The following is an 11615-nucleotide window of genomic DNA, read 5'->3' as shown; positions in this document are numbered from 1 at the left end:
TCTCTCTCTCTCTCTCTCTCTCTCTCAATGGAAATTTAAGATCTGCGATTTTGGATATTCTAAATTAATGAACATCTCTCTCTCTCTCTCTCTCTCTCTCTCTCTCTCTCTCTCTCTCTCTCTCAATGGAAATATAAATATCTGCGATTTTAGATATTCTAAATGAATGAACATTTCATCTCTCTCTCTCTCTCTCTCTCTCTCTCTCTCTCTCTCTCTCTCTCTCTCTCTCTCTCTCTCTCTCTTAATGAAAATATAAAGATCTATCTGAGATTTTGGATATTCGTAATGAATAAACATTTCTCTCTCTCTCTTTCTCTCAGTGGAAATATAAAGATCTGCGATTTTGGATATTCTAAGTGAATGAGCATCTCTCTCTCTCTCTCTCTCTCTCTCTCTCTCTCTCTCTCTCTCTCTCTCTCAATGGAAATAGGCTATAAAGATCTGCGATTTTAGATATTCTAAATGAATGAACATTTCGCTCTCTCTCTCTCTCTCTCTCTCTCTCTCTCTCTCTCTCTCTCTCTCTCTCTCTCTCTCTCTCTCTCAATGGAAATATAAAGATCTACGATTTTGGATATTCTAAATGAATGAACATCTCTCTCTCTCTCTCTCTCTCTCTCTCTCTCTCTCTCTCTCTCTCAATGGAAATATAAAGATCTGCGATTTTGGATATTCTAAATGAATGAACGTCTCTCTCTCTCTCTCTCTCTCTCTCTCTCTCTCTCTCTCTCTCTCTCTCTCTCTCTCAATGGAAGTATAAAGATCTCGATTCTGGATATTCTAAATGAATGAACATCTCTCTCTCTCTCTGGATATTCTCTCTCTCTCTCTCTCTCTCTCTCTCTCTCTCTCAATGGAAATATAAAGATCTGCGATTTTGGATATTCTAAATGAATGAACATCTCTCTCTCTCTCTCTCTCTCTCTCTCTCTCTCTCTCTCTCTCTCTCTCTCTCAATGGAAATATAAAGATCTGCGATTTTAGATATTCTAAATGAATGAACATTTCGCTCTCTCTCTCTCTCTCTCTCTCTCTCTCTCTCTCTCTCTCTCTCTCTCTCTCTCTCTCTCTCTCTCAATGAAAACATAAAGATCTATCTGAGATTTTGGATATTCGTAATGAATAAACATTTCTCTTTCTCTCTTTCTCTCAGTGGAAATATAAAGGTCTGCTATTTCGAATATTCTAAGTGAAGGAACATTTCTTTCTCTCAATGAAAATTTAAAGAGCTATGTGAGATTTTTGATATTCGTAATAAAGGAGCATCTCTCTCTCTCTCTCTCTCTCTCTCTCTCTCTCTCTCTCTCTCTCTCTCTCTCTCTCTCTCCAGCAATTAATTCAACTAATCATTTTACCCTCGAATATTTGCTGATTTTGAATAATAATAATAATAATAATAATAATAATAATAATAATAATAATAATAATAACCTTACCTTTACCTCTATTTTAGATTCACTCTTGTTCCATACTGTGAATATTTGCTGATTTTGAATAACGACGTGGTGAAATAATAATAATAATAATAATAATAATAATAATGACATGTTATTGGTTAACAATAAACTATTATTATTAACACATAATAATAATAATAATAATAATAATAATAATAATAATAATAATAATAATAATAATAATAATAATAATAATAATAATGAGGAAAATAGTTATAACAAATACTAATACTAGTAGAACCTATATATGAAAAGATTAGAGTATAGCACATGATTCCATTACTTGCTTAAGTATAGTCAGTCCGCAGGAAGGGGAAATTGCAACGTCAAAATATTATGATACAAAGAATCGGTGGAATTTCCTCCAGAATGGACTTAATTTGGCCCAAATCTCGAAAGAAACGAGCATCTACGTTTCTCTCGAACAGGTTATTTTGGCGCCCTTTTTTTTTTAATCCCACCTTCTTCGCTTCCCGCGCAAACGGGGTGGCCGTTGAGAGTCGTCCGAGAGCTGCGATAGACCTTGAAATAATGCGGCATCTAACGGATATAAACTAAAATAAGCTATCAAAACGGCCCCATTGTAATCCGGCCATTTCAAATATCACATCTGGCTTATTGAATCCGAGAAAAATTTAGGGAGGGCCACCTGCAAGCAAACGTCCGTAGCTCTTCAACATGGCGTCGTCGGGATGATACTTGGCACCCCCAACACCCTTCACCCCACGGCCAATATCCCCAGCCGTTCAGATATACACACTCGCTGATAAAGGCTTTATCCCTTTCTTCGGATAAAGGCTTCTTCCCCGTTACTTTTAGGTTGTGATTTGGAGGATAAGGGAAACAGGGCGGAATATACGGCAGCGATATTAATTTTGGAACGACGCCAACTTTTCCCTGTCCTCTTTCTAGACGTCATTTTTCGCTAAATCCATTGTGTATATCCCTTGCCTCTGATATCAGATAATAAATGAAGAGGTTATAACTTCAGCGTTGTTTGTTGTTGCTGCTGCTGCTGCTGTCTTTGTAGTTGTTAGAGTCAATAATTCTTGTCACCTTGTGCCAACAGAGAATCTTGCTCTTAGAGCCGCAATAGGCCTACTAATGAGCACAGTGTTCTTTTACTTATCTAGGCCTTAATGTCTTCAGTTTTAGCAAGAAAGGCTCGATAGCCTTATTTAGGATATCTTCAAGCTTTTCTTTGCGAACGACTCAAAATAAGAAGCCTTTGGTGACATTACAAAATATGAATGGACGTCTTTATATGAACCTGAATATTTGCCGAAGAGTGTGGATACAAAAACAAAAAGATTTCATCGTATCTTAATTAAAGCTGTCATCTTCATTTTTCCTCTCGATTTTCGATCGTGAATCTATTGCAAATGGTAAAAATTCTTTATGTAGAGGCATATCCATGGAAGCTGTACAAAGAAGGCTACGAAAGCCGAAAGAATTCGATTTAGAAGATAGTAAACCAACCAACGAAGAGAGAAAGAAATTTTAGAGGGTTACGATAGGCTTAGTAAGTTCTGACGATACAACATCTTCAGTCACTGATTACTCCAGGAACAAGAGCCTTGCTGATAAAAGACCATTTTTCCCTGCAAAAACAGTCTCATTTTAATTGTCCCTACAGCATAATTTCCACATTCTAGTTTTCTGTAAAAGAAAACTATTGAGATGGCTTCGTCTGTCCGTCCGCACTTTTTCTGTCCGCCCTCAGATCTTAAAAACTACTGAGGTTAGAGGGCTGCAAACTGATATTTTGATCATCCACCCTCCAATCATCAAACATACCAAACTGCAGGCCCCTAGTTTCAGTAGTTTTTATTTTATTTAAGGTTGAAGTTAGCCATGATCGTGCGTCTGGCACCGTTATGGGTGCCAACAACACAGGCCACCACTGGGCCGTGGCTGAAAGTTTCATGGGCCGCTGCTGAGAGTTTCATGGGACGTGGCTGAGAGTTTCACGGGATGTGGCTGAGAGTTTCATACAGCATTATCCGCTGTACAGAAAACTTGATTGCGCCGAAGAAACCTCGGCGCATGTTTTACTTGTTAATAGATGTACTGGATAGAACTGATCAGGCTGCATCTTAAAATAGTTCGCCTTCACCATCACTACCACTGTTATGTTTCTTTCTTTTTCAAGTAAGACATTTGCAGATTTAATTCTCCCGCAAGGAAAAGCTACTGTACTTCATATCCAGTACTGGTTGCTACTCAAAGGCAGGTTCCTTCGAGCTTCTGTGCATAAGGTATGTGCACAACAAGGTCACCTCAACAGGCATTATAGCTCACATCTTTTCAGTTTTTAAAACACACACACACACACACACACACACACACACACACACACATATATATATATATATATATATATATATATATATATATATATATATATATATATATATATATATATATATATATATATATATTATATTTACTAACAGGACCTCATTGAAACTGAATGGTATCTAGCGGAGATATTTATTCAATCAAAATTACAAGCTTTCCAGGACTAACAGTCCTCGATGTCAAGTACATATATATATTTATAAAGGGTCCTTTCATTTGTTTTCTCATTCACACACTTCCATCGCAAACTTGCCTCATTTGCAAAGACGCTCCGCAAGAGAGATAAAGAGGGCAAATTAAAAAGGAAGAAGAAAAACGCATGGAGAAAAAAAGATTCCTCTTTTACAAAACAAATGGAGCTCGAGAGACCTCGTAATATTCCTTTGACTTGCGTCGGTACTTGAAAAAAAGAAAGTAGAGCCAAAAAAAAAAAGTCCAGGTCAAACCGTCTCGCACATTCCCAGGGAAACTCTTGACGTCTTCAGGGGAGAGGGGGGGGCGGGGAAGGAGGAGGGACATCGTTGAATGAGGGGGAGGGGGTTGTCTGGGGAAAGGGGTGGGGAGGAAACTGGGTTAGGACAGTAAAGGAGGGTAGAGGTGGGTCTCAGATAGGATTCAGTGGGAGGGGGGGAGGGGGTAAGGATGAGATCAACGACAAATGAGCTGTCAGAGATCAGCGCTGTTAGGAGTAATTAGCCATTGAGTGATTAAGCCCAGCTGGTTTTCCTCTCTCTCTCTCTCTCTCTCTCTCTCTCTCTCTCTCTTCTCTTTTCCTTAAGCGTCTTTAGGTGGTTTCTGAGAGGCATTTCTCCGGCGTCTTTCGAAAACCTCAAGAGTTTTTTTGTTAGTCGTGTACTGATCGATTGGCGAAGCCAGTATTTCTCTCTTTTCTTCTCTTCTTTCTTTTTCCCCAATTTCATCCCTCCTTCCTTTCTATTCTGGAGAGCAGGTGACTCCCATCGAACACTGATGCTCGTGGTATGCGCACAACTCGATAGGCTCAGCAGGAACAAAAGCATGACGTTATCCAGACCAACGGCCACTGCACTTAGGCCTAATCAAGATTAACGGAGACAGCGTGACGACGCCATCTCCCTCATAACCGCAGCCAAATTCAATCTACCGCCAGATACAGATACTATGTCTATATCTTTAATACTTTAGCCTTTTTTATTATGCATAGTAATAATGTTAATGATTGGACTATGCGTTGTTGATTTCAAGCAAACTTTATTTTACTGTTTCCTATTTTTGAGGTCTTTTTTTTTAATAGAGGAACACGCAGACAACTAGAATAAACTAAATTCTATTCTAATCTCGTCCAAAGCAAGACATTGGGCGAAAGAAAATCACAGCTATATCTATGTATATATTATAATTCTCACCGTCAAAGGAAGCTTTCACCAACTTAATCGCTTTTATACATATATTTGAGAGAAAACTCGTCCTGAGAGAAAGAAAGCATAAGAAGAAAAGAAAATGTCTCACCTTTTTTTATTTTCTTTCTCTCGGGACAAGTTTTCTGAAATGTGTCTAAAACTCTTTTGTTGATTAAGACACAAGAGAACAACCGATGAAGTTGGCAAAGGCTTCCTTCAACTGAGAGTATAATCATCATACATATGTTCATGTAATTGTGGATTTTCTAAGATCACGAGAGATTGATGATATTTATCACGTAACATGTTCACTGAAGACAAAAAACAAAAAAGATCTCACATAGCCATTAATTATCGTAAAAGAGTTCACAAAGCCAACGAAGATTCAATGACCGTTCCTCGATTTTTTTTTTTTTTTTTAGCGCCTGGCGGCGAACGCGTGTTGGGACAATGCTGGCATTTTAACGACTCATTTCTTTTTATTTTTATTAATATTTTGACATTCTGTGCATCCAAAGAATTGCGTTACGGTGTGAAAGTTCGTGGATTTTGAACCTCTGTAAACACAGGTAAATCACACTCAAAGAAGAAAAAGAGGAAGAAGAATAAACAAAACAATTCGCATCCACTGCAACCCAGACACTCAAACATTTCCTCATTCCCGCGGCCAGCCTCCTCTCCCCGATGAGTTACCTAATCCTACCGTTCGTGCTATCTTTTCCCTTCATCATTATTTTTAAAAATATGAACAAACCGACGAAGAAATAATCTTTACGTTGCTTTCTACTTTGTTAAATACCCATAAACCTATTCGGAATCGGTTACCTTATTCCCTGCGATGCCGGAATACAAAAACAAACGAAACAGTTGGACCAGTATATCGCCTCCGACAATGAACTTGGAGGAAACAACGGCATTCACCTAGTCTCAATGTCTGTCTGGTTTTCGAAATAGCGGCCAGCTCGAGAGAGAGAATCATTTTGACTCCGTTATCTGGTTAAATTACTCGATAATAATAATAATAATAATAATAATAATAATAATAATAATAATAATAATAATAATAATAATAATAATAATAACTTAAATCTGGCGTTTGCAGACACAAGAGCTAAGTGGTTTTTCTTTAGTAAGAAATCTTAAAAGCAAATTGGGAAAGATATTAACTCGTGACTAACTCATAAAAAACATCCTGTTAAAAAAAATTAATAATGTTAATGTTTTATTCAAATTACAAACTGGCTGTAATTATTTAATTTTCCTGCTATAAAATTATAATGAAAAAAGACAAACAATTATAGAGGGTTAATGAGTATATATATATATATATATATATATATATATATATATATATATATATATATATATATATATATATATATATATATATATATATATATATATATATATATATATATATATATATATATATATATATATATATATATATATATATATATATATATATATATATACACATACAAACAAATACATACATACATACATATATACATGTGTGTGTACAGAATATGCCAGTCACTTTTTTTACCAGATTCATACTGACCTGACCACGAGAGGGCCAGGTCGGTAACGTGACTGCTTTCTGATGCTCCGGAAGCTGGTTCGAGTCGTGTTACGGACGCCAGAATCTCTCCATATTTCTTGCATTTGGATCTCAGGCTTTGCCGTCTTAACAAGCACTTCTAAAAAGTGTGAAGAAGAATTCGAGAAGTTAAGAAGGCATTGTGGTCATTGTAATGATAAGATATGTAATTATTAGATATGTTGAGTGGTGAAAACCAAAGGTACTTCGATCACTGTGTCTCATATGATACTTATGGACATCTTTTTGTTAGGTTATAATGGTTTCAATAAACATTTTGATTTTGTAAATCACATCACAAATTCATCAAAATGCAAACAGTAATGTTCTTACTAATAATAATAATACTACTACTACTAATAATAATAATAATAATTATTATTATTATTATTATTATTATTATTATTATTATTATTATTATTATTATTATTCAGGGGATGAATAAGTATAAACTGTAATAAATATACGGAAAATTTTTATGACCAAAATGTAATTCGTGATTTATACGACTATATATATATATATATATATATATATATATATATATATATATATATATATATATATATATATATATATATATATATATATATATATATATATATATATATATATATATATATATTAAATATATATCTTCCTGCTTGGATTGCAATTGAAATGGTGCACTAAAATGACAAAAAAAATAATGAATTAAAAAATATTTGGATGCTGACAAACATTCCAGAGAGAGAGAAGAAAGAGAGAGAGAGAGAGAGAGGAGAGAGAGAGAGAGAGGGGAGAGAGAGAGAGAGAGAGACAGAGAGAGAGAGAGGGAAGAGAGAGAGAGAGAGAGAGAGAGAGAGAGAGAGAGAAAAGCAGTAATTACGACCAGCGATATTACGACATATTCAGTATTCCGTTCAATATGACATCCTCATATTTTAGCAACCGGAAACACAACGATAAATCCCTAACATTTTCACTGATCATCTGCAAAGTCGGTAATTTTTCCCTGAAATGCCAATTTGAATACAACGCGTTCCATCCCTCGCAAAATATTAACCTTTCGTAAAGAGACGATGAGGATATTATTGAAAGTAAACTTTTTATATATATATATATATATATATATATATATATATATATATATATATATATATATATATATATATATATATATATATATATGTATATATATATATATATATATATATATATATATATATATATATATATATATATATATATATATAAAATACACACACACACACACACACATACATATATATATATATATATATATATATATATATATATATATATATATATATATATATATATATACATAAGTAACGAATTACAAAAACAATATATTTGAAATTGTCACGAGGTGAAGATTACAGTGATATATACAGTATACTTTCTTTTTATACCCAATTTGAGCTGCTTTCGCTGGACGGAGGGCAAAGATGCATTTTTTTTTCTTTTTCTAAGCTGACACTTTCTCGGCCTGATTTTATCTTCAAAGCAAGAGCAAATCCGTTGACATAGTCAACCTATATTCATTAAATTATTTTTGTTTTTCGTTTCTTTTTTAGTTCTTTCTTAATTTTCCCAATATTTACTCCTATTCTTCAGGGGAGAGAGAGAGAGAGAGAGAGAGAGAGAGAGAGAGAGAGAGAGAGAGAGAGAGAGAGAGAGAGAGAGAGAGTTCTACTCTTATTTTCGAAGCATCTGTGCATAGTGATTGTCATGGTTTAATAATAATTTTTAAGTTTTATTTTCTTTTCTAATCGAAACAAAATACATGGTTTTAAAATATTCATGGTTGCGCTATTTACAGAAAGAATGGTGAGGATTAACAAAAGACAAAAGTTACTCGTTACACAATCGTTTATTTGCATAATCTTTTCTGGATGAAGTTGGTAGGCCTATGTCCCCTGTCTGTGCGCCACCGCAGACAGATAACCACAGAGTACGGAACGAATGAACATTTAGCACGAAATTGATCTCAGCTGGACTGACGATGTGAAATGAAAATACATATCAAAATAAAGAAAACGAACGATAACGAGTGAATGGCTGATATCATTATATATCATTCGGTAAGTTGAAAATGAGAAAACAAGGAATACAACGCTTGCATTAGACAGCAAAAATTGCAAAGCTATCAATCAAGATGTAACGTAATCTCTTACCGAGATTTCGTTATAGGTGTCGCTGCTCTCTCGTCCAGTGTTGGTGACTGTAGGCTACTCCGTTTACCTTTCTAAGATCGCTAAGGTGGGAACAGGAGAAGAGTACAGCGCTGCCATAATCTATTTATCCCTTTTAATCTCACCCTCGAGGTTAATCCCTTGTTTATGTCTTTACCTAAGACCTGTCATTTACTGTACTGTACTGTACTTCGTTTTCTAAAGAAACAGCGTTGTGAGTAAATTTTGGTTGTTCTTAATGAGTTTTCTTTCTTTGTGTGCTTAATGGAACAATAATCATAGTTCTTATAATATCATAATGTGTTTAATGCATTAACACTTAAAACTTGTGAGGGTGGTTTGGCCGGGATGATTTTTCAAGCCATTTGATTATTATCCGTATTCTATTTTAGCAGTTATTTATTGGTTACGTGATTAGATTTCTTCAGAGAAAAATAATGTACCATTAATTACACAGCCCCCCCTTGTTGTTTCTGAGGGTGAAGACGCTGGCGGTGTAGAGATTTGATCCGCTTCGGCTATCCATTTGGCTATCCATACTCTTCACTGACACTCGCTGGCTGTTTGAGGTGACTGACCACCGTTGTTGTTCTTGATAGAGCTGGCCTTTTAAATGCCCTCACCGACCACGTGTCAGCGAAATTGAGGTTTGGCAGCGGCGGCCAGAAATTATGCCCTCTCTCTTTGTTTTTATGAAAATAAAGGAGGTTGTACGGAATATATGTGAAGTCAAATATGTTTTCGTTGTTACCTTTAAATGAATATTTTTTTTTTCGTTTGAGCAGGATTAACATGGCAAAATTTTTATCATAACAATGAGACGTTTTGACACCGTAGGAATTCCTTACTCACCCCACCCTAGCGTGCCTTCTATCGAGACCACAGAAAGAGATCACCCCCTTCCCCCTACCCGTCCGGGAGGGAGATACCGCCAACACATGATTGCGCGCATACCGGCAACACGTGATTGCGCCATACACTATAGATGATACTACTTTTTTTTACTTTGCATTCGTTTCCCCTATTATCCTATCACTTAACTGTCCAGTGCTCGTATCTTTAACCCCTCAGACCCTAAAATTGTCAATTTTAATTCTAAACGAAAGGATCTAACCAACTGCCGAAGCCAAAATATACGTCTTGCGCTTTTCCTCTCAATGAATGACACTCGTGACTAGTTTGCCAAGTGCCAAATGTCTTCTTCTTCTTCTTTTGCACTTTGTTTTCTGTCTCATAATATCTCGTCATTGGCAAGGGCAAGAAGCTTCTTCTTCTTATTCTGAATCTCACCATATCTGATATTTACAGTCTTCATTGCTATTTTGATTCCTGAAGACAACAAACAAACAAGTTTTGAATGTGGCTTACTTATTATTTGAACGTCAGTCTCTACAGCAGTCTTTGACGAACAGAACTTCATAAACGGAGAGTTAGTTCGGTACATGTTCATTTAAGCCTTGAGCTTCACCACTATTTCTGCAGGTCTCTTTTTACTTTAATCATTCGTACTTTTGCTCATTGTATACAGGTCCAAAGTAGAAGCTATAGCTGTTATTAGAAATTATTATTGCGCAAAAAATACGTTAGAATAACGCATGATGTTTATTTACAATCGAAATTGCTGTTTAGTGAATATGACGTCATGGATTTTTATTGTCTTTATGAAATCTCTTCATTCAAGAGCTATTCTAGTTCTGTTACTCAAATGAACATTAGGCCTACTGTTCATGATGCGCGAAGTTTGTCATCCAACACGCCTGTCGTCCTTTGTATTTATTCATTCAACAGTACCACACCTATATATATATATATATATATATATATATATATATATATATATATATATATATATATATATATATATATATATATATATATATATATATATATATATATATATATATATACAGTACACACACACACACACACACACACACATATACTGTATATACATATATATATATACATATATATATATATATATATATATATGTGTGTGTGTGTGTGTGTGTGTGTGTGTGTGTGTGTGTGTGTGTGTGTGTGTGTGTGTCCAATAATACAAAGTTTAGTCTAAATATGAGTCAAATATAAGCCTTTGTTTAGTTCCAATGTGCAAGTCTTTCCTGAATAGCTTACATTCGTTATCTCATTCTCACAAGTAAACAGGAAAATGCTTATTCTTTCCAAAATTCACATATATTTCTAAAAAAAATATCAAAACCTTTTAAAATGTGCATTTAGTCCTAACACGGGGTTGGCTCTAGAGATAAAACAGCACAATGGTCATTGTCACATTCACCGTGCATGAACTCAAGTGTGTGTGTGTGTGCGTGTGATATAGCAAGCAGAAGGCGTAGTATATACTTAGATGTTGTCCTTGACGGGTAATTACGTAAGAGGGGAAGGGCTGTTGCTATGCTAACACTACGAGCGATATGAAATTCCTAATAATATGAACACATATTTTCTTACATGTGGAAGAGGATGTAACTACACTGAAGATTTTTTAAAGTTTTAAAAATAGACTTTGGTATTCGTGCAGACAAGCAGATTTTGCCATGACTTGCTCACGTGACGAGAGAGAGAGAGAGAGAGAGAGAGAGAGAGAGAGAGA

The 11615-nt window shown here is 35.2% G+C and overlaps 1 protein-coding gene across 1 annotated transcript in view; it reads right to left on the bottom strand.

The window, feature by feature from the left end:
* Positions 1-11615, bottom strand: part of eIF3l (eukaryotic translation initiation factor 3 subunit l) — a 248904-nt gene that overhangs the window by 206707 nt on the left and 30582 nt on the right. The gene's annotated exons all lie outside the window — the stretch shown is intronic.

The sequence above is a fragment of the Macrobrachium rosenbergii genome, chromosome 49 (genome assembly GCF_040412425.1).
Source record: "Macrobrachium rosenbergii isolate ZJJX-2024 chromosome 49, ASM4041242v1, whole genome shotgun sequence".
In the NCBI taxonomy this organism is placed as follows: Eukaryota; Metazoa; Arthropoda; class Malacostraca; order Decapoda; family Palaemonidae; genus Macrobrachium; species Macrobrachium rosenbergii.
This window is presented reverse-complemented; position numbering and strand designations above follow the sequence as displayed.